Source organism: Macaca fascicularis, chromosome 11 (assembly GCF_037993035.2).
Source record: "Macaca fascicularis isolate 582-1 chromosome 11, T2T-MFA8v1.1".
Lineage (NCBI taxonomy): Eukaryota > Metazoa > Chordata > Mammalia > Primates > Cercopithecidae > Macaca > Macaca fascicularis.
In genome coordinates, this window is record NC_088385.1 from 71,737,958 (window position 1) to 71,763,670 (window position 25,713).

General features: G+C 41.9%; 2 long non-coding RNA genes across 2 annotated transcripts in view; one reads left to right on the plus strand and one right to left on the minus strand.

Moving 5' to 3' along the window:
* Nucleotides 1-25,713, plus strand: part of LOC107126726 (uncharacterized) — a 108,806-nt gene that overhangs the window by 70,835 nt on the left and 12,258 nt on the right. The gene's annotated exons all lie outside the window — the stretch shown is intronic.
* The window catches only part of LOC135966099 (uncharacterized), a 30,498-nt gene continuing 28,873 nt past the window's right edge, over nucleotides 24,089-25,713 (minus strand). The window contains exon 2 of the long non-coding RNA XR_010579202.1: nucleotides 24,089-24,505. This is a non-coding gene — a long non-coding RNA (uncharacterized lncRNA). The remainder of the gene's footprint in view (nucleotides 24,506-25,713) is intronic.

Consider the following 25,713-nt stretch of genomic DNA (forward strand, 5'->3'; position numbering starts at 1 on the left):
TCTGTCTTGTGTGCTCACCTTTTGATGCTTTCCCCCATGTTATGACACAGTAAGAAGGCCCTCACAAGATGCAGACCCTTAATCTTGGACTTCCCAACCTCCAGAACCATGTCTCTTTTCTTTTTAAATTTCTTAGTTTCTGTGGAACTCTGTTATAGCAGCAAAAAATAGAACAAGATATAGGAGGATGTCACAGCAAGGTTAAAATTATTATATCATGATAGAAGAGAAAACCTTGCATTTGTAAGACACAGTTATTCATGCAGTTTTTAAAATCTCTGTAGAATGTTGTTCAACCTTCTCAAGACATAATAGCAGCACTGAAAGGAGACCCAGTAGTGGTTCTAGAACACAGATCCTTCAGGCTTAAACTTCTCTGACATATGGACCCTACTCTACTCATTCCATTTTTCTTGTGACCTCTTTCCTTTTTTCTCTCTCTCATTACCAGTTTAGACTGTTGCCTCTCTGAGTGATTTGAATTCAAATCCCTCAAGAGAAGAATTGATTTGTCACTACATGGTATTCAGGGTAGGAATAATTTCCTGGCTTTCTTTATTCCCCTTGTATCTTTGCCATAAAATGCAATCAGCTAAGGGCATCTGTAAATGCATCTGATTTTTCAACCTCAAAGTTTCTAACACACACCTCCTGCACTTAAAAAATCCAAATACTAATTCCTTACGTTTAGAGCACACTAAATAGATTTTCAAGCCCTCATATGCACAGCCTTAGTTCATCTCTGGCACAGAGGGGCTCTCCTATTGTGATACTGTGATCTCCTTCTATAATGAAAAGGCTGTTTAAATCATAACTGCATGTAGGGAAAGAAGGTTTGCACACAGGTATGAAGGTATGATCTATAGCTGTTGGGGAGTAAAAGTGTTATCCAACTACTGTCTGCTTTTGGAACAGTGAACCTTGTTTAGTCTAGAAGTCACTGAGCAAGCAGGGCACCATGGTTGTCCCCAGTGAAATGCTTTCAGTAATTGTGGTTTGTGTAAGAGAAGAGTTGTGCAGAGTTGGAGTGATATTAGAGTTACATCCAAAAAATTTGAGGGTTTTCTTCATTTTCTGCTCCCACAGTTTAGAAAGGGCAGGAGACTCGTGTGGGACAACTATATTAGATGTGCTTTTATTTGGAACAGAGTGGAAGACAACAGAGACTGAGCCATCTTCTGCTCCTGTGCTTTTGTTCAGTGTTTTCACACATTAATGCTTGTCTGACTTCTCCTTAATTGTAGTAAGTTACAGCTGGCACCCAAGCCTTTCAGTAGTTTCAGTTTCTGAAAAACTCCTTGCAGGCAAACTTCTTGTAGGTTAAAAAACACAAGGAATTTACATTGAAATTAACAACACATACTTACTTTAAAAATTAACAGTATATATACATGCATGTAATTGAACCTTGGCAGACAGACTTATCTGTCCACCAAAAATACATTCTTCCCCCTCTATAGGGGAGGCCTGAGCTCTGACATACAATAAAGAAGGGGAAGTGTCTTTGAGAGTCATTGTGCAGATAAGAGGCTGCATTTTCTAGCCTCTTTGCTCCAAATGTGAGCATGTGACTGCTTCTTGCCACACAAGTGAGATAATATGTATCACTTCTGGGCTGGGAACATCTGCATTGAACTGAATAACGAAAAAAAAAACCCTTTATTTTGCAAAGGTACTGAGATTTGAGGTTTATTTATTTCTTAAACTGAGGGTCAGGAAACTTTTCTGTAACTAGCCAGATAGTAGATATTTCGGGCTTTGTAGGACACATACAGTCTCTGTCTCACATTGTTTCTTCTTTTTGTAAAAACTACTCTTGACTCACAAGTTATATAAAAACAGCTGCAGGTTTAGCTAATTCAAGTTTTTAATACAATAAAAAACAACAAAAAACTCACACGATGAAAACAATGCAAATGGTGCATGAGATGTCACTACTATTAACTAGCAACCTATGAGAACTCAGGGAGAAGACCTTTAGGCCACCTTGGCCCACCATCCACCGTGAAAATAACTGTACTGTGGCTCTCCCATTGTGGTGCTTAAGTGCTCCCAAGCCAGTACTATTTAAATTGGTTCTCATAAATACAGGAATGCCTCCAAAGTTAAAGTTGAAGTGAGAGGTGACAACGTGCTAGCAGCCCGCGCGCTCGGTGCCTCCTCGGCCTCGGCGTCCACTCTGGCGGCGCTTGAGGAGACCTTCAGCCCGCCACTGCACTGTGGGAGCCCTCTCTGGGCTGGCCGAGGCCGGAGCCAGCTCCCTCTGCTTGCGGGGAAGTGTGGAGGGAGAAGCGCGGGTGGGAACCAGGGCTGCCCAGGGCGCTCACAGCTCGGTGGCCGCGCACTCGGAGCAGCCGGCCCGCGCCGGTAGTGAAGGGCTCAGCGCCTGGGCCAGCAGCTGCAGAGGGTGGGCCAGGTCCCCCAGCACTGCCAACCCGCCGGGCCATGCTCAAATTCTCGCTGGGCCTCGGCCGCCTTCCTGCAGGGCAGGGCTCGGGATCTGCAGCACGCCGTGCCCGAGCCCCTCCACCCTCCACCGCCCCGGTGGGCTCCTGTGGGGCCCAATCCTCCCCAGGGGCGCCGCCCCCTGCTTTGTGGCGCCCCGTCCCATGACTGCCCAAGGGCTGAGGAGTGCTGGCACAATGGCACGGGACTGACAGGCAGCTCCGCCTGCAAGCCCCCAGGCACCACCCACTAAGTGAGGCCAACTGGGCTCCTGAGTCGGGAGGGGACTTGGAGAACTTTTATGTCTAGCTGGAGGATTGTAAATGCACCAATCAGCACTCTGTGTCTAGCTCAGGGATTGTAATTGCACCAATCAACACTCTGTCAAAACGGACCAATCAGCTCTCTGTGAAATGGACCAATCAGCAGGATGTGGGTGGGGTCAGATAAGGGAATAAAAGCAGGCTGCCCGAGCCAGCAATGGCAACCATTGGGGGTGACCTGAGCTGGGGTGGTAGCTTTGTTCTTTTGCTGTTTGCAATAAATTTTGCTGCTGCTTACTTTTTGGGTGCATACCGGCTTTATGAGCTGTAACATTCACCTCCAAGTTCTGCAGTTTGACTCCTGAAGACAGCAAGACCACGAACCCCCCCCAGAGGAACGGACAACTCCAGATGCACGACGTTTAAGGGCTGTAACACTCCCCACAAAGGTCTGGTGCTTCATTCCTGAAGTCAGTGAGACCATGAACCCACCCAGAAGGAAGAAACTCCGGGCACATCTGAACATCTGAAGGAGCAAACTCTGGACACACCATCTTTAAGAACTGTAGCACTCACCGCCGGGGTCTGCGGCTTCATTCTTGAAGTCAGTGAGACAAAGAACCCACCAATTCTGGACACAGAATCAGTACATGAAATTAATAGAAAAGTTAAATTCCTACATCCTTAATTGGAGTACCTCAGAGTATGGCTGCTTTACTGCTTTCTCTCCCACTTTCTCAGCTTTGTCATCATACAGTATTTCTTTTACTATTGCTATACCTAGTTCAGCGCTAGATCTGACTGGAGTCTTCCAACAATGCCTGGACATCCACCAGCAGATCTTGAAGCTCTGTGTGGTAAGACTCCAAGGTAGCATCTACATTTCCTGGGCTCCAACTCTCACACGACTTCTCATGGTTGCCAGACTCCTTATTGGTATGCGGGTGTTGTCAGGCTTGGCACCTTCCATTCCACCCCGGTCCTTGTCTCAGTTGGCACAGAACCCAAGACCACACAAAACTTCTAGGAAAGTTATTGTCCAACAATAAAGTGAACAAATGGTGGATTATTCTGCAGCAACAACAATGGAAATTTGGAAGAATTGAAAATAGTGTGCGAGAAAGCTCATAACAGTATATTACATAAGAAGATTGCAAATTATATATTCAAAATGAATTTAACTGTGTAAAAACAAAGACTTGAAGGAAGTACACTAAAATGTTAACAGTGGTATTCCTGGGTGGTAGATTATGAGGTTTTTTTTTTGGTGATAGAGTCTCCATCTGTTGGCGGACTAGAGTGCAGTGGTGCGATCTCGGCCTACTGCAACCTCTGGCTCCCTGGTTCAAGCTATTCTCCTGCCTCAGCCTCCCTAGTGGCTGGGATAACAGGCACGTGCCACCATGCCTTGCTAATTTTTCTATTTTTAGTATAGGGGGTTTTCACCATGTTGGCCAGGATGATCTTGATCTCCTGACCTTGTGATCCACCTGCCTCGACCTCCCAAAGTGCTGGGATTACAGGCGTGAGTCACTGCGCCTAGGCTTATGAATGATTTTAAAAAAATATTATTTTCTGTGTTTCTTGAAAATATGTACAAATGATTGAGTTTTTTTTTGTTTTTTTTTGTTTTTTAAAGACTAAGAAAATAAAAAGTAGTTCTTCCTACAAAATCTTTGGAGAGCTCTGCTGTCCAGAAGGAGTTCCCAGCCCAAGTCCCGCCCTCTGAGGGCTTAGCTGGGAGAGGAACATAAGTCATCCTCAAATCTATGTTCAGAACAGGAGCAGGACAGGGAAGAGGAGGATGAATGGGAATCCGACTTAACAATAAGGTTTGAACCAGAGGGAATGTGGAGACCCAGAGCAACCTTGGTTTGGTGCGATCCATTTCTTCCTGCCTGCAAGTATTCAACTTATTTCAGATCCAGTTTCTTATCTCAGCATATGCCCTGCACACTCTGCTTGTTCTCCATGCCCTCTCTTCACTCCTTAAGTCGTGGCACTGGAAACAAAGCAAGAGAGGCTTTCAGACTAAAGCTGTGTGCTCATCTGTTCTCACCCTTCCACATTGAGGGTCAGGGCAGAAGCCCCTCTGCACTCTGTTCCTGCACCCCCACACCCACGGAACAGCTCTTTCATGATGCCTCTCATCTTTCTTGAGGGACCACTATGGGGCTATTCTGCGTCTATCCCCATAGCTCATTGTTTCACTTGTTTGTGCACATGTACTCACATGTATGCAAGTGCTCCTGAAAACATTTATTGGAACACATGCTTAGGCATAGCCTTCATTTATTCTGCCAGTTAACAAATTTCCCCTCTGCTTTGTGTGATTGCTGCACTTGGGGACAAATATGCAGGCTGAGGGAACAGTAAGTACAAAGGCCCTGAGTCAAAAACAGGTTTGATTCTTGCCCTCCAGTTGTTCCCATTGTAGTGAAAGAGATCAGTAAACAGGTAAATGCAATGCTGCACTATAGACATTTATCACTTAGCATTTATAATTAACATTGACATTTAAAACTGTATGTTATTTATCGTCTTGGTCCCCGACAGAAAATAAGCTTCATGAGGGCAAAGGTTTTTGCATTATTTTGTTCATTCAGTGTCTCTAGGACCTCAAAGAGCTATAGGCACATAGTAGATGCTCAGTGGTGTTTGAATGGAAGAAAAAACCCCACATTTATCCTTCTGCTCCCATTTTCCCTCCCCAGAGGCAACCAGTGTTATTAAGCCCTGGGAGGAGTGTATTATTTCAACAGACCACCACGCTCTCCACCAGACTTTGACTTTGGGACTGCAGGTGAGTCTCTGAGTATCCCACAATTTGGGGGATTCTACTTGCCAGGAGGTGTAGGGTGCTGTCCACCAGCTGTAATGTTGGCTGCAATTGGCTCTGGTCCTCTGAGTCTCATAAGGACCTGGCTACCCTTTTTGACTGTGGTGCAAAGGAGGAATCAGGCACTGGCTAAACTCTGGAGACTGCATTCAGACTTTGTTGGGGACTTGGCATTTAGGAAAATACATGCCTGCTACCACATATCGTGAGGCCTTCTCCTTCAGCTCAAGGCCTAATCTTGATAGGCAAGGGACCTGGCAGGAGATAGTCTCTGTATGTGAATGTGTAAAACCTGAGCTGCATGGAGCCCTCAGTGCCACAAATGTTAGGAGCCTCTGCTCTTGGAGTGGACTTGATGTATGACCCTTGAGCAGGACCCTGACGAAGGACCAAATTACAGGGTCAGGGTCCTGGTTTCTATCTCAGAAGAAATATCTTTTTCAATACTCAAGTATCCACAGAGTATCTGAAGAGTCAAATTGAATTTTCCATTGTTCCCTTTTTGGATGAGGAAGGCCTGAATTTTATACTTGGAGCAATTTACAATTTATAATTTACAAGTATTAAGGAAATAAATTAATAATTACTAAACATCCATTATCCTTGATGGATTAATTATAAACTATGGTCCAAAAAGTTTAAAAGTGCCCAAGACCACACAGTTATTAAGACCTCAAAGAGCTACAGGCACCTAGTAGTTGCTCAATGTTGTTTGAATGGATGATTAAAAAACCCACATCTATTTATCCCTCTGCTCCCATTTTCCCTCCCCAGAGGCAACCAGTGTTGTTAGGCCCTGGGAGGAGTGTGTTATTTAAAGAGACCACCAAGTTTTCCAACAAGCTTTGACTTTGGGACTGCAGATGAGTCTCTGAGTGTCCCACAATTTGAGAGGTTCTACTTGCCAGGAGGTATGGGCCACTTAATTAGTTTTAGAAAATTAGAGCAGAATTTCTTGCCTCCAAGCAAATCTCCCAAAAACGTTATTTCAATCTGATGCCTCCGAGTCCCCATTTATGTTTCATTTTGTTTCTGTAAATCCATTGGGTTAAATTACTACATTTTTGGATTCTGAGTATCTTTCATAAAGCCTAACACATCATAGACTCAACAAATCTTTGTTAATAAACATAAGAGGCTGGGCACGGTGGCTCACGCCTGTAATTGCAGCCCTTTGGGAGGCTGAGGTGGGCAGATCACCTGAGGTCAGGAGTTCAAGACCAGCTTGGCCAACATGTGAAACCCCGTCTCTACTAAAAAAATACAAAAATTAGTCAGGCATGGTGGTGTGCATCTGTATTCCCAGCAACTTGGGAGGCTGAGGCAGGAGAACCGCTTGAACCTGGGGGAAGGAGGTGGCAATGTCAAGATTGTGCCAGTATACTCCAGCCCGTATGACAGAGTGAGGCTCCATCTCAAAAAATAGACAAAAATAAAAATAGAAGAAAAAATCTTAGTCACAAAGACTTTTTTTCTTAAATTTCCAACTTTTAAGTTCAGGAGTACATGTATAGGATGTGCAGGTTTGTTACATAGGCAAACGTGTGCCATGGTGGCTTGCTGCACAGATCATCTCATCACGTAGGTATTTAAGCCCAACATCCACTAGCTATTCTTCCTGATCCTCTCCCTTCTCTCACCCACTGTCCTCCAACAGGCCCCAGTGTGTGTTGTTCCCCCGTGTGTCCATGTGTTCTCATCATTTAGCTTCCACTTATAAGTGAGGACATGTGGTATTTGGTTTTCTGTTCCTGTGTTAGTTTGCTAAGGATAATGGCCTCTAGCTCCATCCATGTCCCTGCAAAGGACATGATCTTGTTCCTTTTTATGGCTGGATAGTATTCCATGGTGCATATGTACCATATATTCTTTATCCAGTTTATCATTGATGGGCATTTAGGTTGAGAGCATGTCTTTGCTATTGTGAATAGTGCTGCAATGAACATATGTGTGCATGTGACTTTATAATAGAACAATTTCTATTCCTTGGGGTATATATCCAGTAATGGGATTGCTAGGTTGGATGTTTTTGTCTCTGGGTCTTTTTGGAATAGCCACACCGTCTTCCACAATTGTTAACTAATTTACACTCCCACCAACAGCGTAAAAGTGTTCCTGTTCCTCCACAACCTTGCCAGCATCTGTTGTTTTTTGACTTCTTGATAATAGCCATTCTGGGCCAGGAGCGGTGGCTCACACCTGTAATCCCAGCATTTTGGGAGGCTGAGATGAACAGATCACATGAGGTCAGGAGTTGGAGACCAGCCTGGCCAACATGGCAAAATCCTGTCTCTACTAAAAATACAAAAATTAGCTGAGCATGGTGGTGCACATCTGTAATCCCAGCTACTTGGGATGCTGAGGCACGAGAATTGCTTGAATCCGGGAGGTGGAGGTTGCAGTGAGTTAAGATCATGCCACTGCACTCCAGCCTGGGCAACAAAGCAAGACTCTACCTCAATAATAATAATAGTAATAGCCATTCTGACTGTAGTGACATAATATGTCATTGTGGTTTTGATTTGCATTTTTCTAACGATCAATGATGTTTAGCTCTTATGTTTTTTGGCCTCATGTATGTTTTTTGAGAAGTGTCTGTTCATGTCCTTTGCTCACTTTTTTTTTTTTTTTATTATACTTTAAGTTCTAGGGTACATGTGCACAACATGCAGGTTTGTTACATATGTATACTTATGCCATGTTGGTGTACTGCACCCATCAAGTCGTCAGCACCCATCAACTCATCATTTACATCAGGTATAACTCTCAGTGCCATCCCTCCCCACTCTCCCCTCCCAATAATAGGCCCTGGTGTGTGATGTTCCCCTTCCCGAGTTCAAGTGATCTCATTGTTCAATTCCCACCTATGAGTGAGAACACGCGGTGTTTGGTTTTCTGTTCTTGTGATAGTTTGCTGAGAATGATGGTTTCCAGCTGCATCCATGTCCCTACAAAGGACACAAACTCATCCTTTTTGATGGCTGCATAGTATTCCATGGTGTATATGTGCCACATTTTCTTAATCCAGTCTGTCACTGATGGACATTTGGGTTGATTCCAAGTCTTTGCTATTGTGAATAGTGCCGCAATAAACATACGTGTGCATGTGTCTTTATAGCAGCATGATTTCTAATCCTTTGGGTATATACCCAGTAATGGGATGGCTGGGTCATATGGTATTTCTAGTTCTAGATCCTTGAGGAATCGCCATACTGTTTTCCACAATGGTTGAACTAGTTTACAATCCCACCAACAGTGTAAAAGTGTTCCTATTTCTCCACATCATCTCCAGCACCTATTTTTCCTGACTCTTTAATGATTGCCATACTAACTGGTGTGAGATGGTATCTCGTTGTGGTTTTGATTTGCATTTCTCTGATGGTCAGTGATGATGAGCATTTTTTCATGTGTCTGTTGGCTGTATGCATATCTTCTTTTGAGAAATGTCTGTTCATATCCTTTGCCCACTTTTTGATGGGCTTGTTTGGTTTTTTCTTGTAAATTTGTTTGAGTTCTTTGTAGGTTCTGGATATTAGCCCTTTGTCAGATGAGTAGATTGCAAAAATTTTCTCCCATTCTGTAGGTGCCTGTTCACTCTGATGGTAGATTTTTTGCTGTGCAGAGGCTCTTTAGTTTCATTAGATCCCATTTGTCAATCTTGGCTTTTGTTGCCATTGCTTTTGGTGTTTTAGACATGAAGTCTTTGCCCATGCCTATGTCCTGAATGGTATTACCTAGGTTTTCTTCTAGGGTTTTTATGGTATTAGGTCTAACATTTAAGTCTCTAATCCATCTTGAATTAATTTTTGTATAAGGAGTAAGGAAAGGATCCAGTTTCAGCTTTCTACTTATGGCTAGCCAATTTTCCCAGCACCATTTATTAAATAGGGAATCCTTTCCCCATTTCTTGTTTCTCTCAGGTTTGTCAAATATCAGAAGGCTGTAGATGTGTGGTATTATTTCTGAGGGCTCTGTTCTGTTCCATTGGTCTATATCTCTGTTCTGATACCAGTACCATGCTGTTTTGGTTACAGTAGCCTTGTAGTATAGTTTGAAGTCAGGTAGCGTTATTCCTCCAGCTTTATTCTTTTGACTCAGGATTGTCTTGGCAATGTGGGCTCTTTTTTGGTTCCATATGAACTTTAGTTTTTTCCAATTCTGTGAAGAAACTCATTGGTAGCTTGATGGGGATGGCATTGAATCCATAGATTACCTTGGGCAGTCTGACCATTTTCACGATATTGATTCCTCCTATCCATGAGCATGGAATGTTCTTCCATTTGTTTGTGTCCTCTTTTATTTCACTGAGCAGTGGTTTGTAGTTCTCCTTGAAGAGGTCCTTCATGTCCCTTGTAAGTTGGATTCCTAGGTATTTTATTCTCTTTGAAGAATTGTGAATGGGAGTTCACTCATGATTTGGCTCTCTGTTTGTCTGTTATTGGTGTATAGGAATGCTTGTGATTTTTGCACATTGATTTTGTATCCTGAGACTTTGGTGAAGTTGCTTATCAGCTTAAGGAGATTTTGTGTTGAGACAATGGGGTTTTCTAAATATAGAATCATGTCATCTGCAAACAGGGACAATTTGACTTCCTCTTTTCCTAATTGAATACCCTTTATTTCTTTCTCCTGCCTGATTACCCTGGCCAGAACTTCCAATATTATGTTGAATAGAAGTGGTGAGAGAGGGCATCCCTGTCTTGTGCCAGTTTTCAAAGGGAATGCTTCCAGTTTTTGCCCATTCAGTATGATATTGGCTGTGGGTTTGTCATAAATAGCTCTTATTATTTTGAGATAGGTTTCATCAGTACCGAATTTATTGAGAGTTTTTAGCATGAAGTGCTGTTGAATTTTGTCACAAGCCTTTTCTGTATCTATTGAGATAATCATGTGGTTTTTGTCTTTGGTTCTGTTTATATGCTGGATTACGTTTATTGATTTGCGAATGTTGAACCAGCCTTGCATCCCAGGGATGAAGCCCACTTGGTCATGGTGGATAAGCTTTTTGATGTGCTGCTGGATTCGGTTTGCCAGTATTTAATTGAGGATTTTTGCATCAATGTTTATCAGGGATATTGGTCTAAAATTCTCTTTTTTTGTTGTGTCTCTGCCAGGCTTTGGTATCAGGATGATGCTGGCCTCATAAAATGAATTAGGGAGGATTCCCTCTTTTTCTATTGATTGGAATAGTTTCAGAAGGAATGGTACCAGCTCCTCCTTCACCTCTGGTAGAATTCAGCTGTTAATCCATCTGGTCCTGGACTTTTTTTTGGATGGTAGGCTATTAATTATTTCCTCAATTTCAGAGCCTGCTCTTGGTCTATTCAGGGATTCAACTTCTTCCTGGTTTAGTCTTGGGTGAGTGTAAGTGTCCAGGAAATTATCCATTTCTTGTAGATTTTCTAGTTTATTTGCGTAGAGGTGTTTATAGTATTCTCTGATAGTAGTTTGTATTTCTGTGGGGTTGGTGGTGATATCCCCTTTAACGTATTTTATTGCGTCTATTTGATTCTTCTCTCTTTTTTTTCTTTATTAGCCTTGCTAGTGGTCTATCGATTTTGTTGATCTTTTCAAAAAACCAACTCCTGGATTCATTGATTTTTTGGAGGGTTTTTTGTGTCTCTATCTCCTTCAGTTCTGCTCTTATCTTAGTTATTTCTTGCCTTCTGCTAGCTTTTGAATGTGTTTGCTCTTGCTGCTCTAGTTCTTTTAATTGTGATGTTAGAGTGTCAATTTTAGATCTTTTCAGCTTTCTCTCATGGGCATTTAGTGCTATAAATTTCCCTTTACACACTGCTTTAAATGTGTCCCAGAGATTCTGGTATATTGTATCTTTGTTCTCATTGGTTTCAAAGAACATCTTTATTTCTGCCTTCATTTTGTTATGTACCCAGTAGTCATTCAGGAGCAGGTTATTCAGTTTCCATGTGGTTGAGCGGTTTTGATTGAGTTTCTTAGTCCTGAGTTCTAGTTTGATTGCACTGTGGTCTGAGACAGTTTGTTACAATTTCTGTTCTTGTACATTTGCTGAGGAGTGCTTTACTTCCAATTATGTGGTCAATTTTGGAATAAGTGCGATGCGGTGCTGAGAAGAATGTATATTCTGTTGATGTGGGGTGGAGAGTTATGTAGATGTCTATTAGGTCCGCTTGGTGCAGAGTTGAGTTCAATTCTTGGATATCCTTGTTAACTTTCTGTCTCGTTGATCTGTCTAATATTGACAGTGGAGTGTTGAAGTCTCCCATTATTATTGTATGGGAGTCTAAGTCTCTTTGTAAGTCTCTAAGGACTTGCTTTATGAATCTGGGTGCTCCTGTATTGGGCGCATATATATTTAGGATAGTTAGCTCTTCCTGTTGAATTGATCCCTTTACCAATATGTAATGGCCTTCTTTGTTTCTTTTGATCTTTGATGGTTTAAAGTCTGTTTTATCGGAGACTAGGATTGCAACCCCTGCTTTTTTTTGTTCTCCATTTGTTTGGTAGATCTTCCTCCATCCCTTTATTTTGAGCCTATGTGTGTCTCTGCATGTGAGATGGGTCTCCTGAATGCAGCAAACTGATGGGTCTTGACTCTTTATCCAATTTGCCAGTCTGTGTCTTTTAATTGGATCATTAGTCCATTTACATTTAAGGTTAATATTGTTATGTGTGAACTTGATCCTGTCATTGTGATATTAGCTGGTTATTTTGCTCGTTAGTTGATGCAGTTTCTTCCTAGCACCGATGGTCTTTACATTTTGGCATGTTTTTGCAATGGCTGGTACCGGTTGTTCCTTTCCATGTTTAGTGCTTCCTTCAGGATCTCTTGTAGGGCAGGCCTGGTGGTGACAAAATCTCTAAGCATTTGCTTGTCTGTAAAGGATTTTATTTCTCCTTCACTTCTGAAACTTAGTTTGGCTGGATACGAAATTCTGGGTTGAAAATTCTTTTCTTTAAGAATGTTGAATATTGGCCCCCACTCTCTTCTGGCTTGTAGGGTTTCTGCTGAGAGATCTGCTGTTAGTCTGATGGGCTTCCCTTTGTGAGTAACCCCACCTTTTTCTCTGGCTGGCCTTAACATTTTTTCCTTCATTTCAACTTTGGTGAATCTGACAATTATGTGCCTTGGAGTTGCTCTTCTCAAGGAGTATCTTTTTGGCATTCTCTGTATTTCCTGTATTTGAATGTTGGCCTGCCTTACTAGGTTGGGGAAGTTCTCCTGGATGATATCCTGAAGAGTGTTTTCCAACTTGGTTCCATTTTCCCCCTCACTTTCAGGCACCCCAATCAGACATAGATTTGGTCTTTTCACATAATCCCATACTTCTTGAAGGCTTTGTTCATTTCTTTTTCCTCTTTTTTCTTTAGACTTCTCTTCTCGCTTCATTTCATTCATTTGATCCTCAATCGCTGATACTCTTTCTTCCAGTTGATTGAGTTGGTTACTGAAGCTTGTGCATTTGTCACGTATTTCTCGTGTCATGGTTTTTATCTCTGTCAGTTCGTTTATGGCCTTCTCTGCATTGATTATTCTAGTTATCCATTCTTCCATTCTTTTTTTCAAGATTTTTAGTTTCTTTGTGCTGGGTATGTAATTCCTCCTTTAGCTCTGAGAAGTTTGATGCACTGAAGCCTTCTTCTCTCAACTCATCAAAGCCATTCTCCTTCCAACTTTGATCCATTGCTGGTGATGAGCTGCGTTACTTTTGAGGGGGAGATGTGCTCTTATTTTTTGAATTTCCAGCTTTTCTGCCCTGCTTTTTCCCCCATCTTTGTGGTTTTATCTGCCTTTGGTTTTTGATGATGGTGATGTACTGATGGGGTTTTGGTGTGGGTGTCCTTTCCGTTTGTTAGTTTTCCTTCTAACATTCAGGACCCTCAGCTGTAGGTCTATTGGAGATTGCTTGAGGTCCACTCCAGACCTGTTTGCCTGGGTATCAGCAGCAGAGGCTGCAGAAGACAGAATAATGCTGAACAGTGAGTGTTCCTGTCTGATTCTTGCTCTGGAAGCTTCATCTCAGGGGTGTACACTGCCGTGTGAGGTGTGGAATGTTGGTCTGCACCTAGTGGAGGGTCTCCCAGGTAGGCTACTGAGGGATCAGAGACCCACTTGAGCAGGCAGTCTGTCCCTTCTCAGATCTCAACATCCATGTTGGGAGATTCACTGCTCTCTTCAAAGCTGTCAGACAGGGTCATTTGCATCTGAAGAGGTTTCTGCTGCTTTTTGTTTAGTTGTGCCCTGTACCCAGAGGTGGAGTCTACAGAGACAGGCAGGCCTCCTTGAGCTGCTGTGGGCTCCACCCAGTTTGAGGTTCCCTGCAGCTTTGTTTACCTACTTAAGCCTCAGCAATGGTGGGCATCCCTCCCCCAGCCTTGCTGCTGCCTTGCAGTTAGATCGCAGACTGCTGTGCTAGCAATGAGGGAGGCTCTGTGGGCGTGGGACCCTCCTGGCCAGGTGTGGCATATAATCTCCTGGTGTGCTGTTTGCTAAGACCCTTGGTAAAGTGCAGTATTAGGGTGGGAGTTACCCGATTTTCCAGGTGTTGTGTGTCTCAGTTCCCCTGGCTAGGGAAAAGGATTCTCTTCCCCCTTGCACTTCCCAGGTGAGGTAATGCCTCACCCTGCTTCAGCTCTAGCTGGTCGAGCTGTACCAGCTGACCAGCACTGATTGTCTGGCACTCCCCAGTGTGATGAACCCGGTACCTCAGTTGAAAATGCAGAAATCACCCGTCTTCTGTGTCACTCGCGCTAGGAGCCAGAGACTGGAGCTGTTCCTATTCGGCCATCTTGCTCCAGGAGTGTTCTGCTTACTTTTTAATTTTTTTTTTTCTTGTAAATTTGTTCCTTATAGATGCTGGATATTAGACCTCTGTCAGATGCATAGATTGCAAAAATTTTCTCCCATTCTGTAGGATGTCTATTTACCCTGTTGATATAAGCTCTTTAGTTTAATAGATCCCATTTGTCAATTTTTGCTTTTGTTGCAATTTATTTATTTATTTATTTTTTTTGAGACAGAGTCTCGCTGTGCCACCCAGGCTGGAGTGCAGTGGCCAGATCTCAGCTCACTGCAAGCTCCGCCTCCCAGGTTTACACCATTCTCCTGCCTCAGCCTCCCGAGTAGCTGGGACTATGGGCGCCCGTCACCTCGCCCAGCTAGTTCTTTTGTACTTTTTAATAGAGATGGGGTTTCACCACGTTTGCCAGGATGGTCTCGATCTCCTGACCTCGTGATCCGCCGATCTTGGCCTCCCAAAGTGCTGGGATTACAGGCTTTTTTGTTGCAATTTCTTTTGGCATCCTTGTCATGAAATTTTTGCTTCTGCCTATATCCTGAATAGTATTGTCTAGATTTTCTCCTCGGGTTTTTATAGTTTTGGGTTTTACATTTAAGTCTTTAATCCATCTTGAGTTAATTTTTGTATATGGTTTAAGGAAGGTCTCTAGTTTCGGTTTTCTGCATATGGCCAGCGAGCTGTCCCAGCCTCATTTACTAAACAGGAGGTCTTTTTCCCTTTGCTTGTTTTTGTCAGGTTTGTTGAAGATCCAATGGTTGAAGGTGTGCAGTCTTATTTCTGAGTTTTCTTGTTTGTTTGTTTGTTTTGACAGAGTCTCACTCTGTAGCCCAGGCTGGAGTACAGTGGTATGATCTTGGCTCACTGCAACCTCTGCCCACTGGGTTCAAATGATTCTCCTGCCTCAGCCTCCTGAGTAGCTGGGATTATAGGCACCTGCCACCATGCCTGGCTAATTTTTGTATTTTTACTAGAGACAGTGTTTTACAATGTTGGCCAGGCTAGTCTCAAACTCCTGACTTCAAGTGATCTGCCCATCTCGGCCTCCCAAAGTGCTGCAATTATAGGCGTGAGCCACTGCAGCCCCTATTTCTGAGTTTTTCACTCTGTTCTATTGGTCTATATGTCTGTTCTTGTATGAGTACCATGCTGTTTTGTATCCTTGTAGTCTAGTTTGAAGTTGGGTAGCATCATGCCTCCAGTTTTATTATTTTTGCTTAGGATTGTCTTGTCTACTCCAGCTCCTTGTTGTTTCCATATGATTTTTAAAATAGTTTTTCCTAATTCTGTGATGAATGTCAATGGTAGTTTGATGGGAATAACATTGAATCTATAAATTACTTTGGGGAGTATGGACACTTTCACAACATTGATTCTTCCTATCCATGAGGATGGAATGTTTCTCCATTTGTGTGTGTCCTCTCTGATTTCTTTGGGTAGTGGTTTGTGGTGCTTGAAGAAGTCCTTCACTTCCCTTGTTAGCTGTATTCCTAGGTATTTTATTCTTTTTGTAACAATTGTGAATGGGAGTTCATTCATGATTTGACTCTCTGCTTGCTTATTGTTGGTGTATAGGAATGCTAGTGATTTTTGCACATTGATTTTGTATCCTGAGATTTTGCTAAAGTTACTCATCAGATTAAGAAACTTTTGGGCTGAGACAATTGAGTTTTCTAGAATAGGATCATGTCATCAACAAACAGGGATAGTTTGAGTTCCTCTCTTTCTATTTGGATGCCATTTATTTCTTTATCTTGCCTGATTGCTCTGGCCAGAACTTCCAATACTGTGTTGAATAGGAGTAGTGAGAGTTTCCTTGTCTTGTGCCAGATTTCAAGGGGAATGCTTCCAGCTTTCACCCATTCAGTATGATATTAGCTGTGGGTTTGTCATGTATGGCTCTTAACATTTTGAGGTACAGGTATATTCCTTCAATACCTTGTTTATTGAGAATTTTTAACATGAATGGATGTTGAATTTTATTGAAAGATTTTTCTGCATCTATTGAAATAATCATGTGGTTTTTGTCTTTAGTTCTGTTTATGTGATGAATCACATTTATTGATTTGCATGTGTTGAACCAACCTTGTATCCTGGAGATGAAGCCAACTTGATTGTGGTGGGTGAGCTTCTTGATGTGCTGCTGGAATTGTTTTGCCAGTATTTTACTGATGATTTTTGCATTGGTGTTCGTCAAGGATATTGGCCTGGAGTTTTGAATTTTTGTTGCATTTCTGCCAGATTTTGGTATCAGGATAATGCTGGCCTTATAGAATGAGTTAAGGAAAAGTCCCTCCTTTTCAATTTTTGGAAATAGTTTCAGCAGAAATGGTACCAGCTCTTCCTTGTACCTCTGGCAGAATTCAGCTGTGAATCTGTCCGGTCAGGGCTTTTTTTGGTTTGTAGGCTATTTATTACTGCCAAAATTTCAGAACTCATTATTGGTCTATTCAGTGATTCAATTTCTTCCCGGTTCAGTCTTGGGAGGGTATATGTGTCCAAGAATGTGTCCATTTCTTCTACATTTTCTAGTTCATGTGCATAGAGATGTTTCTAGTATTCTCTGATATTTGTTTGTATTTCTGTGGAGTCAGTGCTGATATCCCCCTTATCATTTCTGATTGTGTTTATTTGATTCTTCTCTCTTTTCTTCTTTTTAGTCTAGCTAGCAGTCTATCTATTTTATTAATGTTTTCAAAAAACAAGCTCCTGGATTTGTTGATTTCTTTGAATGGTTTTTTGTGTCTCTGTCTCCTTCAGTTCAGCTATGATCTTGCTTATTTTTTGTCCTCTGCTAGCTTTGTGGTTTGTTTGCTTTTGGTTCTCTAGTTCTTTTAATTGTGATGTTAGGGTGTCGATTTTAGATCTTTCTACGTTTTGGATGTGGGCATTTAATGCTATAAATTTCTCTCTTAACACTGCTCTAGTTGTGTCCCACAGATTCTGGTATGCTGTCTGTTTGTTCTCATTAGTTTCAAAGAACTTCTTGACTTCTGCCTTAATTTCATTCTTTATCAGGAGTCATTCAGGAGCAGTTTTGTTCAATTTCCATGTAGTTGTGTGGTTTTGAGTGAATTTCTTAATCTTTTTTTAATTAATTAATTAATTAATTATTATTATTATACTTTAAGTTCAAGGGTACATGTGCATAACATGCAGGTTTGTTACATATGTATACTTGTGCCATGTTGGTGTGCTGCACCCATCAACTCATCAGCACCCATCAACTCGTCATTTACATCAGGTATAACTCCCAATGCAATCCCTCCCCCCTCCCCCCTCCCCATGATACGCCCCAGTGTGTGATGTTCCCCTTCCTAAGTCCAAGTGATCTCATTGTTCAGTTCCCACGTATGAGTGAGAACATGCGGTGTTTGGTTTTCTGTTCTTGTGATAGTTTGCTAAGAATGATGGTTTCCAGCTGCATCCATGTCCCTACAAAGGACACAAACTCATCCTTTTTGATGGCTGCATAGTATTCCATGGTGTATATGTGCCACATTTTCTTAATCCAGTCTGTCACTGATGGACATTTGGGTTGATTCCAAGTCTTTGCTATTGTGAATAGTGCCGCAATAAACACACGTGTGCATGTGTCTTTATAGCAGCATGATTTTTAATCCTTTGGGTATATACCTTTGGGTATATTCCTCTAGATCCTTGAGGAATCGCCATACTGTTTTCCACAGTTTACAATCCCACCAACAGTGTAAAAGTGTTCCTATTTCTCCACATCCTCTCCAGCACCTGTTGTTTCCTGACTTTTTAATGATTGCCATTCTAACTGGTGTGAGATGGTATCTCGTTGTGGTTTTGATTTGCATTTCTCTGATGGCCAGTGATGATGAGCATTTTTTCATGTGTCTGTTGGCTGTATGAATGTCTTCTTTTGAGAAATGTCTGTTCATATCCTTTGCCCACTTTTTGATGGGCTTGTTCGGTTTTTTCTTGTAAATTTGTTTGAGTTCTTTGTAGGTTCTGGATATTAGCCCTTTGTCAGATGAGTAGATTGCAAAAATTTTCTCCCATTCTGTAGGTTTCCTGTTCACTCTGATGGTAGTTTCCTTTGCTGTGCAGAGCTCTTTAGTTTAATTAGATCCCATTTTTCAATTTTGGCTTTTGTTGCCATTGCTTTTGGTGTTTTAGACATGAAGTCTTTGCCCATGCCTATGTCCTGAATGGTACTGCCTAGGTTTTCTTCTAGGGTTTTTATGGTATTAGGTCTAACATTTAAGTCTCTAATCCATCTTGAATTAATTTTCATATAAGGAGTAAGGAAAGGATCCAGTTTCAGCTTTCTACTTATGGCTAGCCAATTTTCCCAGCACCATTTATTAAATAGGGAATCCTTTCCCCATTTCTTGTTTCTCTCAGGTTTGTCAAAAATCAGAAGGCTGTAGATGTGTGGTATTATTTCTGAGGACTCTGTTCTGTTCCATTGGTCTATATCTCTGTTTTGGTACCAGTACCATGCTGTTTTGGTTACAGTAGCCTTGTAGTATAGTTTGAAGTCAGGTAGCATGATGCTTCCAGCTTTGTTCTTTTGATTAGGATTGTTTTGGCAATGTGGGCTCTTTTTTGGTTCCATATGAACTTTAAAGCCGTTTTTTCCAATTCTGTGAAGAAACTCATTGGTAGCTTGATGGGGATGGCATTGAATCTATAAATTACCTTGGGCAGTATGGCCATTTTCACGATATTGATTCTTCCTATCCATGAGCATGGTATGTTCTTCCATTTGTTTGTGTCCTCTTTTATTTCACTGAGCAGTGGTTTGTAGTTCTCCTTGAAGAGGTCCTTTACATCCCTTGTAAGTTGGATTCCTAGGTATTTGATTCTCTTTGAAGCAATTGTGAATGGAAGTTCATTCATGATTTGGCTCTCTCTTTGTCTGTTACTGGTGTATAAGAATGCTTGTGATTTTTGCACATTAATTTTGTATCCTGAGACTTTGCTGAAGTTGCTTATCAGCTTAAGAAGATTTTGGGCTGAGACAATGGGGTTTTCTAAATATACAATCATGTCATCTGCAAAGAGGGACGATTTGACTTCTTCTTTTCCTAACTGAATACCCTTGATTTCTTTCTCTTGCCTGATTGCCCTAGCCAGAACTTCCAACACTGTGTTGAATAGGAGTGGTGAGAGAGGGCAACCCTGTCTTGTGCCAGTTTTCAAAGGGAATTTTTCCAGTTTTTGCCCATTCAGTATGATATTGGCTGTGGGTTTGTCATAAATAGCTCTTATTATTTTGAGGTAAGTTCCATCAATACCAAATTTATTGAGCGTTTTTAGCATGAAGTGCTGTTGAATTTTGTCACAAGCCTTTTCTGCATCTATTGAGATAATCATGTGGTTTTTGTCTTTGGTTCTGTTTATATGCTGGATTACATTTATTGATTTGCGAATGTTGAACCAGCCTTGCATCCCAGGGATGAAGCCCACTTGATCATGGTGGATAAGCTTTTTGATGTGCTGCTGAATCCAGTTTGCCAGTATTTTATTGAGGATTTTTGCATCGATGTTCATCAAGGATATTGGTCTAAAATTCTGTTTTTTTGTTGTGTCTCTGCCAGGCTTTGGTATCAGGATGATGTTGGCCTCATAAAATGAATTAGGGAGGATTCCCTCTTTTTCTATTGATTGGAATAGTTTCAGAAGGAATGGTACCAGCTCCTCCTTGTACCTCTGGTAGAATTCAGCTGTGAATCCATCTGGTCCTGGACTTTTTTTGGATGGTAGGCTATTAATTATTTCCTCAATTTCAGAGCCTGCTCTTGGTCTATTCAGGGATTCAACTTCTTCCTGGTTTAGTCTTGGAAGAGTATCAGTGTCCAGAAAATTATCCATTTCTTGTAGATTTTCTAGTTTATTTGCGTAGAGGTGTTTATAGTATTCTCTGATGGTAGTTTGTATTTCTGTGGGGTCAGTGGTGATATCCCCTTTATCATTTTTTATTGCGTCTATTTGATTCTTCTCTCTTTTCTTCTTTATTAGTCTTGCTAGTGGTCTGTCAATTTTGTTGATCTTTTCAAAAAACCAACTCCTGGATTCATTGATTTTTTGGAGGGTTTTTATGTCTTTATCTCCTTCAGTTCTGCTCTTATCTTAGTTATTTCTTGCCTTCTGCTAGCTTTTGAATGTGTTTGCTCTTGCTGCTCTAGTTCTTTTAATTGTGATGTTAGAGTGCCAATTTTAGATTTTTCCAGCTTTCTCTTGTGGACATTTAGTGCTATAAGTTTCCCTCTACACACTGCTTTAAATGTGTCCCAGAGATTCTGGTATGTTGTATGTTTGTTCTCATTGGTTTCAAAGAACATCTTTATTTCTGCCTTCATTTTGTTATGTACCCAGTAGTCATTCAGGAGCAGGTTGTTCAGTTTCCATGTAGTTGAGCGATTTTGATTGAGTTTCTTAGTCCTGAGTTCTAGTTTGATTGCACTGTGGTCTGAGAGACAGTTTGTTACAATTTCTGTTCTTGTACATTTGCTGAGGAGTGCTTTACTTCCAATTACGTGGTCAATTTTGGAGTAAGTGCGATGTGGTGCTGAGAAGAATGTATATTCTGTTGATTTGGAGTGGAGAGTTCTATAGATGTCTATTAGGTCTGCTTGCTGCAGAGATGAGTTCAATTCCTGGATATCCTTGTTAACTTTCTGTCTCGTTGATCTGTCTAATGTTGACAGTGGAGTGTTGAAGTCTCCCATTATTATTGTATGGGAGTCTAAGTCTCTTTGTAAGTCTCTAAGGACTTGCTTTATGAATCTGGGTGCTCCTGTATTGGGCGCATATATATTTAGGATAGTTAGCTCTTCCTGTTGAATTGATCCCTTTACCATTATGTAATGGCCTTCTTTGTCTCTTTTGATCTTTGATGGTTTAAAGTCTGTTTTATCAGAGACTAGGATTGCAACCCCTGCTTTTTTTTGTTCTCCATTTGCTTGGTAGATCTTCCTCCATCCCTTTATTTTGAGCCTATGTATGTCTCTGCATGTGAGATGGGTCTCCTGAATGCAGCAGACTGATGGGTCTTGACTCTTTATCCAGTTTGCCAGTCTGTGTCTTTTAATTGGAGCATTTAGTCCATTTACATTTAAGGTTAATATTGTTATTTGTGAACTTGATCCTGCAAGTATGATATTAATTGGTTATTTTGCTCGTTAGTTGATGCAGTTTCTTCCTAGCACCGATGGTCTTTACATTTTGGCATGTTTTTGCAGTGGCTGGGACCGGTTGTTCCTTTCCATGTTTAGTGCTTCCTTCAGGGTCTCTTGTAAGGCAGGCCTGGTGGTGACAAAATCTCTAAGCATTTGCTTGTCTGTAAAGGATTTTATTTCTCCTTCACTTCTGAAACTTAGTTTGGCTGGATATGAAATTCTGGGTTGAAAATTCTTTTCTTTAAGAATGTTGAATATTGGCCCCCACTCTCTCCTGGCTTGTAGAGTTCCTGCCGAGAGATCTGCTGTTAGTCTGATGGGCTTCCCTTTGTGGGTAACCCGACCTTTCTCTCTGGCTGCCCTTAAGATTTTTTCCTTCATTTCAACTTTGGGTGAATCTGGCAATTATGTGTCTTGGAGTTGCTCTTCTCGAGGAGTATCTTTGTGGCGTTCTCTGTATTTCCTGGATTTGAATGTTGGCCTGCCCTACTAGGTTGGGGAAGTTCTCCTGGATGATATCCTGAAGAGTGTTTTCCAACTTGGTTCCATTTTCCCCCTCACTTTCAGGCACCTCAGTGAGACGTAGATTTGGTCTGTTTACATAATCCCATACTTCTTGCAGGCTTTGTTCATTTCTTTTTCTTCTTTTTTCTTTTGGTTTCTCTTCTCGCTGCATTTCATTCATTTGTTCCTCAATCGCTGATACTCTTTCTTCCAGTTGATTGAGTCGGTTACTGAAGCTTGTGCATTTGTCACGTATTTCTCATGTCATGGTTTTCATCTCTGTCATTTCGTTTATGACCTTCTCTGTGTTAATTACTCTAGCTATCAATTCTTCCACTCTTTTTTCAAGATTTTTAGTTTCTTTGTACTGGGTACGTAATTCCTCCTTTAGCGCTGAGAAGTTTGATGGACTGAAGCCTTCTTCTCTCATCTCGTCAAAGTCATTCTCCATCCAGCTTTGATGCGTTGCTGGTGATGAGCTGTGCTCCTTTGCAGGGGTAGATGCGCTCTTATTTTTTGAATTTCCAGCTTTTCTGTCCTGCTTTTTCCCCATCTTTGTGGTTTTATCTGCCTCTGGTCTTTGATGATGGTGACGTACTGATGGGGTTTTGGTGTAGGTGTCCTTCCTGTTTGATAGTTTTCCTTCTAACAGTCAGGACCCTCAGCTGTAGGTCTGTTGGAGATTGCTTGAGGTCCACTCCAGACCCTGTTTGCCTTGGTATCAGCAGCAGAGGCTGCAGAAGATAGAATATTGCTGAACAGCGAGTGTACGTGTCTGATTCCTACTTTGGAAGCTTCCTCTCAGGGGTGTACTCCACCCTGTGAGGTGTGGGGTGTCAGACTGCCCCTAGTGGGGGATGTCTCCCAGTCAGGCTACTCAGGGGTCAGGGACCCACTTGAGCAGGCAGTCTGTCCCTTCTCAGATCTCAACCTCCATGTTGGGAGATCCACTGCTCTCTTCAAAGCTGTCAGACAGAGTCGTTTGTGTCTGCAGAGGTTTTCTGCTGCTTTTTGTTGTTGTTGTTGTTTAGCTGTGCCCTGTCCCCAGAGGTGGAGTCTACAGAGACAGGCAGGTTTCCTTGAGCTGCTGTGAGCTCCACCCAGTTCGAGCTTCCCAGTGGCTTTGTTTACCTACTTAAGCCTCAGCAATGGTGGGTACCCCTCCCCCAGCCTCGCTGCTGCCTTGCGGTTAGATCGCAGACTGCTGTGCTTGCAATGAGGGAGGCTCCGTGGGCGTGGGACCCTCCCAGCCAGGTGTGGGATATAATCTCCTGGTGTGCCCATTTGCTTAAAGCGCAGTATTGGGGTGGGAGTTACCCGATTTTCCAGGTGTTGTGTGTCTCAGTTCCCCTGGCTAGGAAAAGGGATTCCCTTCCCCCTTGTGCTTCCCAGGTGAGGCGATGCCTCGCCCTGCTTCAGCTTTCGCTGGTCAGGCTGCAGCAGCTGACCAGCACGGATTGTCCGGCACTCCCTAGTGAGATGAACCCAGTACCTCAGTTGAAAATGCAGAAATCACTGGTCTTCTGTGTCGCTTGCACTGGTTGTTGGAGACTGGAGAATTTCTTAATCTTGAGTTCTAATTTGATTGTGCTGTCTGGAATTGTTATGACTTCAGTTCTTTTGCATTTGCTGAGTTGTGTTTTACTTCTGATTATGTGATCAATTATAGAGTAAGTGCCATGTGGCGATGAGAAGAATGTATGTTCTTTTGTTTTGAGGTGCAGAGTTCTGTAGATATCTATCAGGTCCACTTGATCCAGAGCTGAGTTTAGGTCCCAAATATCTTTGTTAATTTTCTGTCTTAATGATCTGTCTAATATTGGCAGTGGGGTGTTAAAGTTTTCTACTATTATTGTGTGGGAGTCTAAATAAGTCTCTTTGTAGGTCTCTAAGAACTTGCTTTATGGATCTGGGTTCTCCTGTATTGGGTATATATGTATTTAGGATAGTTAGCTCTTCTTGTTGAATTGAACCCTTTACCATCATGTGACGCCTTTCTTTGTCTTTTTTGATCTTTGTTGGTTTAAAGTCTGTTTTGTTAGACACCAGGATTATAACCCTTGCTTTTTTCTGTTTTCCATTTGCTTAGTACATGTTCCTCCGTCCTTTTATTTTGAACCTATGTGTGTCTTTGCACATGTGAGGGGTCTCTTAAAGACAGCATGTCAATGGATCTTGACTATCCAGTTTGCCATTCCATGCCTTTTAACTGGGACATTTAGCCCATTTACATTTAAAGTTAGTATCATTATGTGAATTTGATCCTGTAATCATGATGCTAGCTGGTTATTTTTCAGTTATATATGTAGTTGCTTCATAGCATCACTGGTCTGTGCACTTCAGTGTGTTTTCTGCTAATTCAGCCATCTCAGCCTCAGCCCAGTTTAGTGTCTTTGCTGGCAAGGTGTGGCAGTCATTTGGAAGAGAAGAGGCACTCTGGCTTTTTGAGTTTTCAGTGTTTTTGTGTTGATTCTTTGTCATCTTTTGTTGCGGGAAGTCAGGGACCCTGAAAGGAGGGACCGGCTGAAACCACAGCAGAATAACATAAATTGTGACGATTTCATGGACATTTATTAGTTCAAATTAATACTTTTATAATTTCTTATGCCTGTCTTTACTGCAATCTCTGAACATAAATTGTGAAGATTTCATGGACACTTATCACTTCCCCAGTCAATAGCCTTGTGATTTCCTATGCCTGTCTTTACTTTAATCTCTTAATCCCATCATCTTCATAAGCTGAGAAGGTTATATGTCACTTCAAGACCCTGTGATGATTGCGATAACTGCAGAAATTGTTTGTACAGCATGTATGTTTGAACAATATGAAATCTGGGCACCTTGAAAAAACAACAGGATAACAGCAATGATCAGGGAACAAGAGAGATAATTTTAAATTCTGACTGCCAGTGAGCCGGGCAGAACAGAGCCATATTTCTCTTCTTTCAAAAGCAAATAGGAGAAATATTGCTGAATTCTTTTTCTCAGCAAGGAACATCCCTGAGAAAGAGAATGTGCCCCTGAGGGTAGGCCTCTAAACGGCCCCCTTGGGGGCAGCTGTCTTTTACGGTCTAAGGTGAAGGGTTGAAATAAGCCCTGTTCTCCTGTGGTGCTCTCAGGCTTACTAGGACAAGGAAATTCCCACCTAACAAATTTTGGTCAGACTGGTTGTCTGCTCTCAAGCCCTGTCTCCTGATAAGATGTTATCAATGACAAAGTGTGCCCGAAACTTCATTAGCAATTTTAATTTCACCCCATCCTGTGGTCCTGTGATCTTGTCCTGCCTCCATTTGCTTTGTGATATTTTATTACCTTGTGAAGCATATGATGTCTGTTTAACCCACACCCTATTCATACACTCCCTCCCCTTTTGAAAATTGCTAATAAAAACTTGCTGGTTTTATGGCTCAGGGGCATCACGGAACCTGCTGACATGTGATGTCTCCCCTGGACACCCAGCTTTGAAATTTCTCTCTTTTGAACTCTTTCCCTTTATTTCTCAAACCAGCCTACTCTTAGGGAAATAGAAAAGAACCCACGCTAACTATTGGGGGTGGGTTCCCCCGATAATCTTTGTTGGTTATCTACCTTCAATCTTCGAGATTGCTGACCTTTGAATGAGGGTTTTTGGGGTCTTTTTGGTTGTTGTTGTTGTTTTCTGTTTGTTTTTCTCTTTTAACAGGCCACTCTACTGCAGGGCTGCTGCAGTTTGCTGGGGGTCTGCTCCAGAT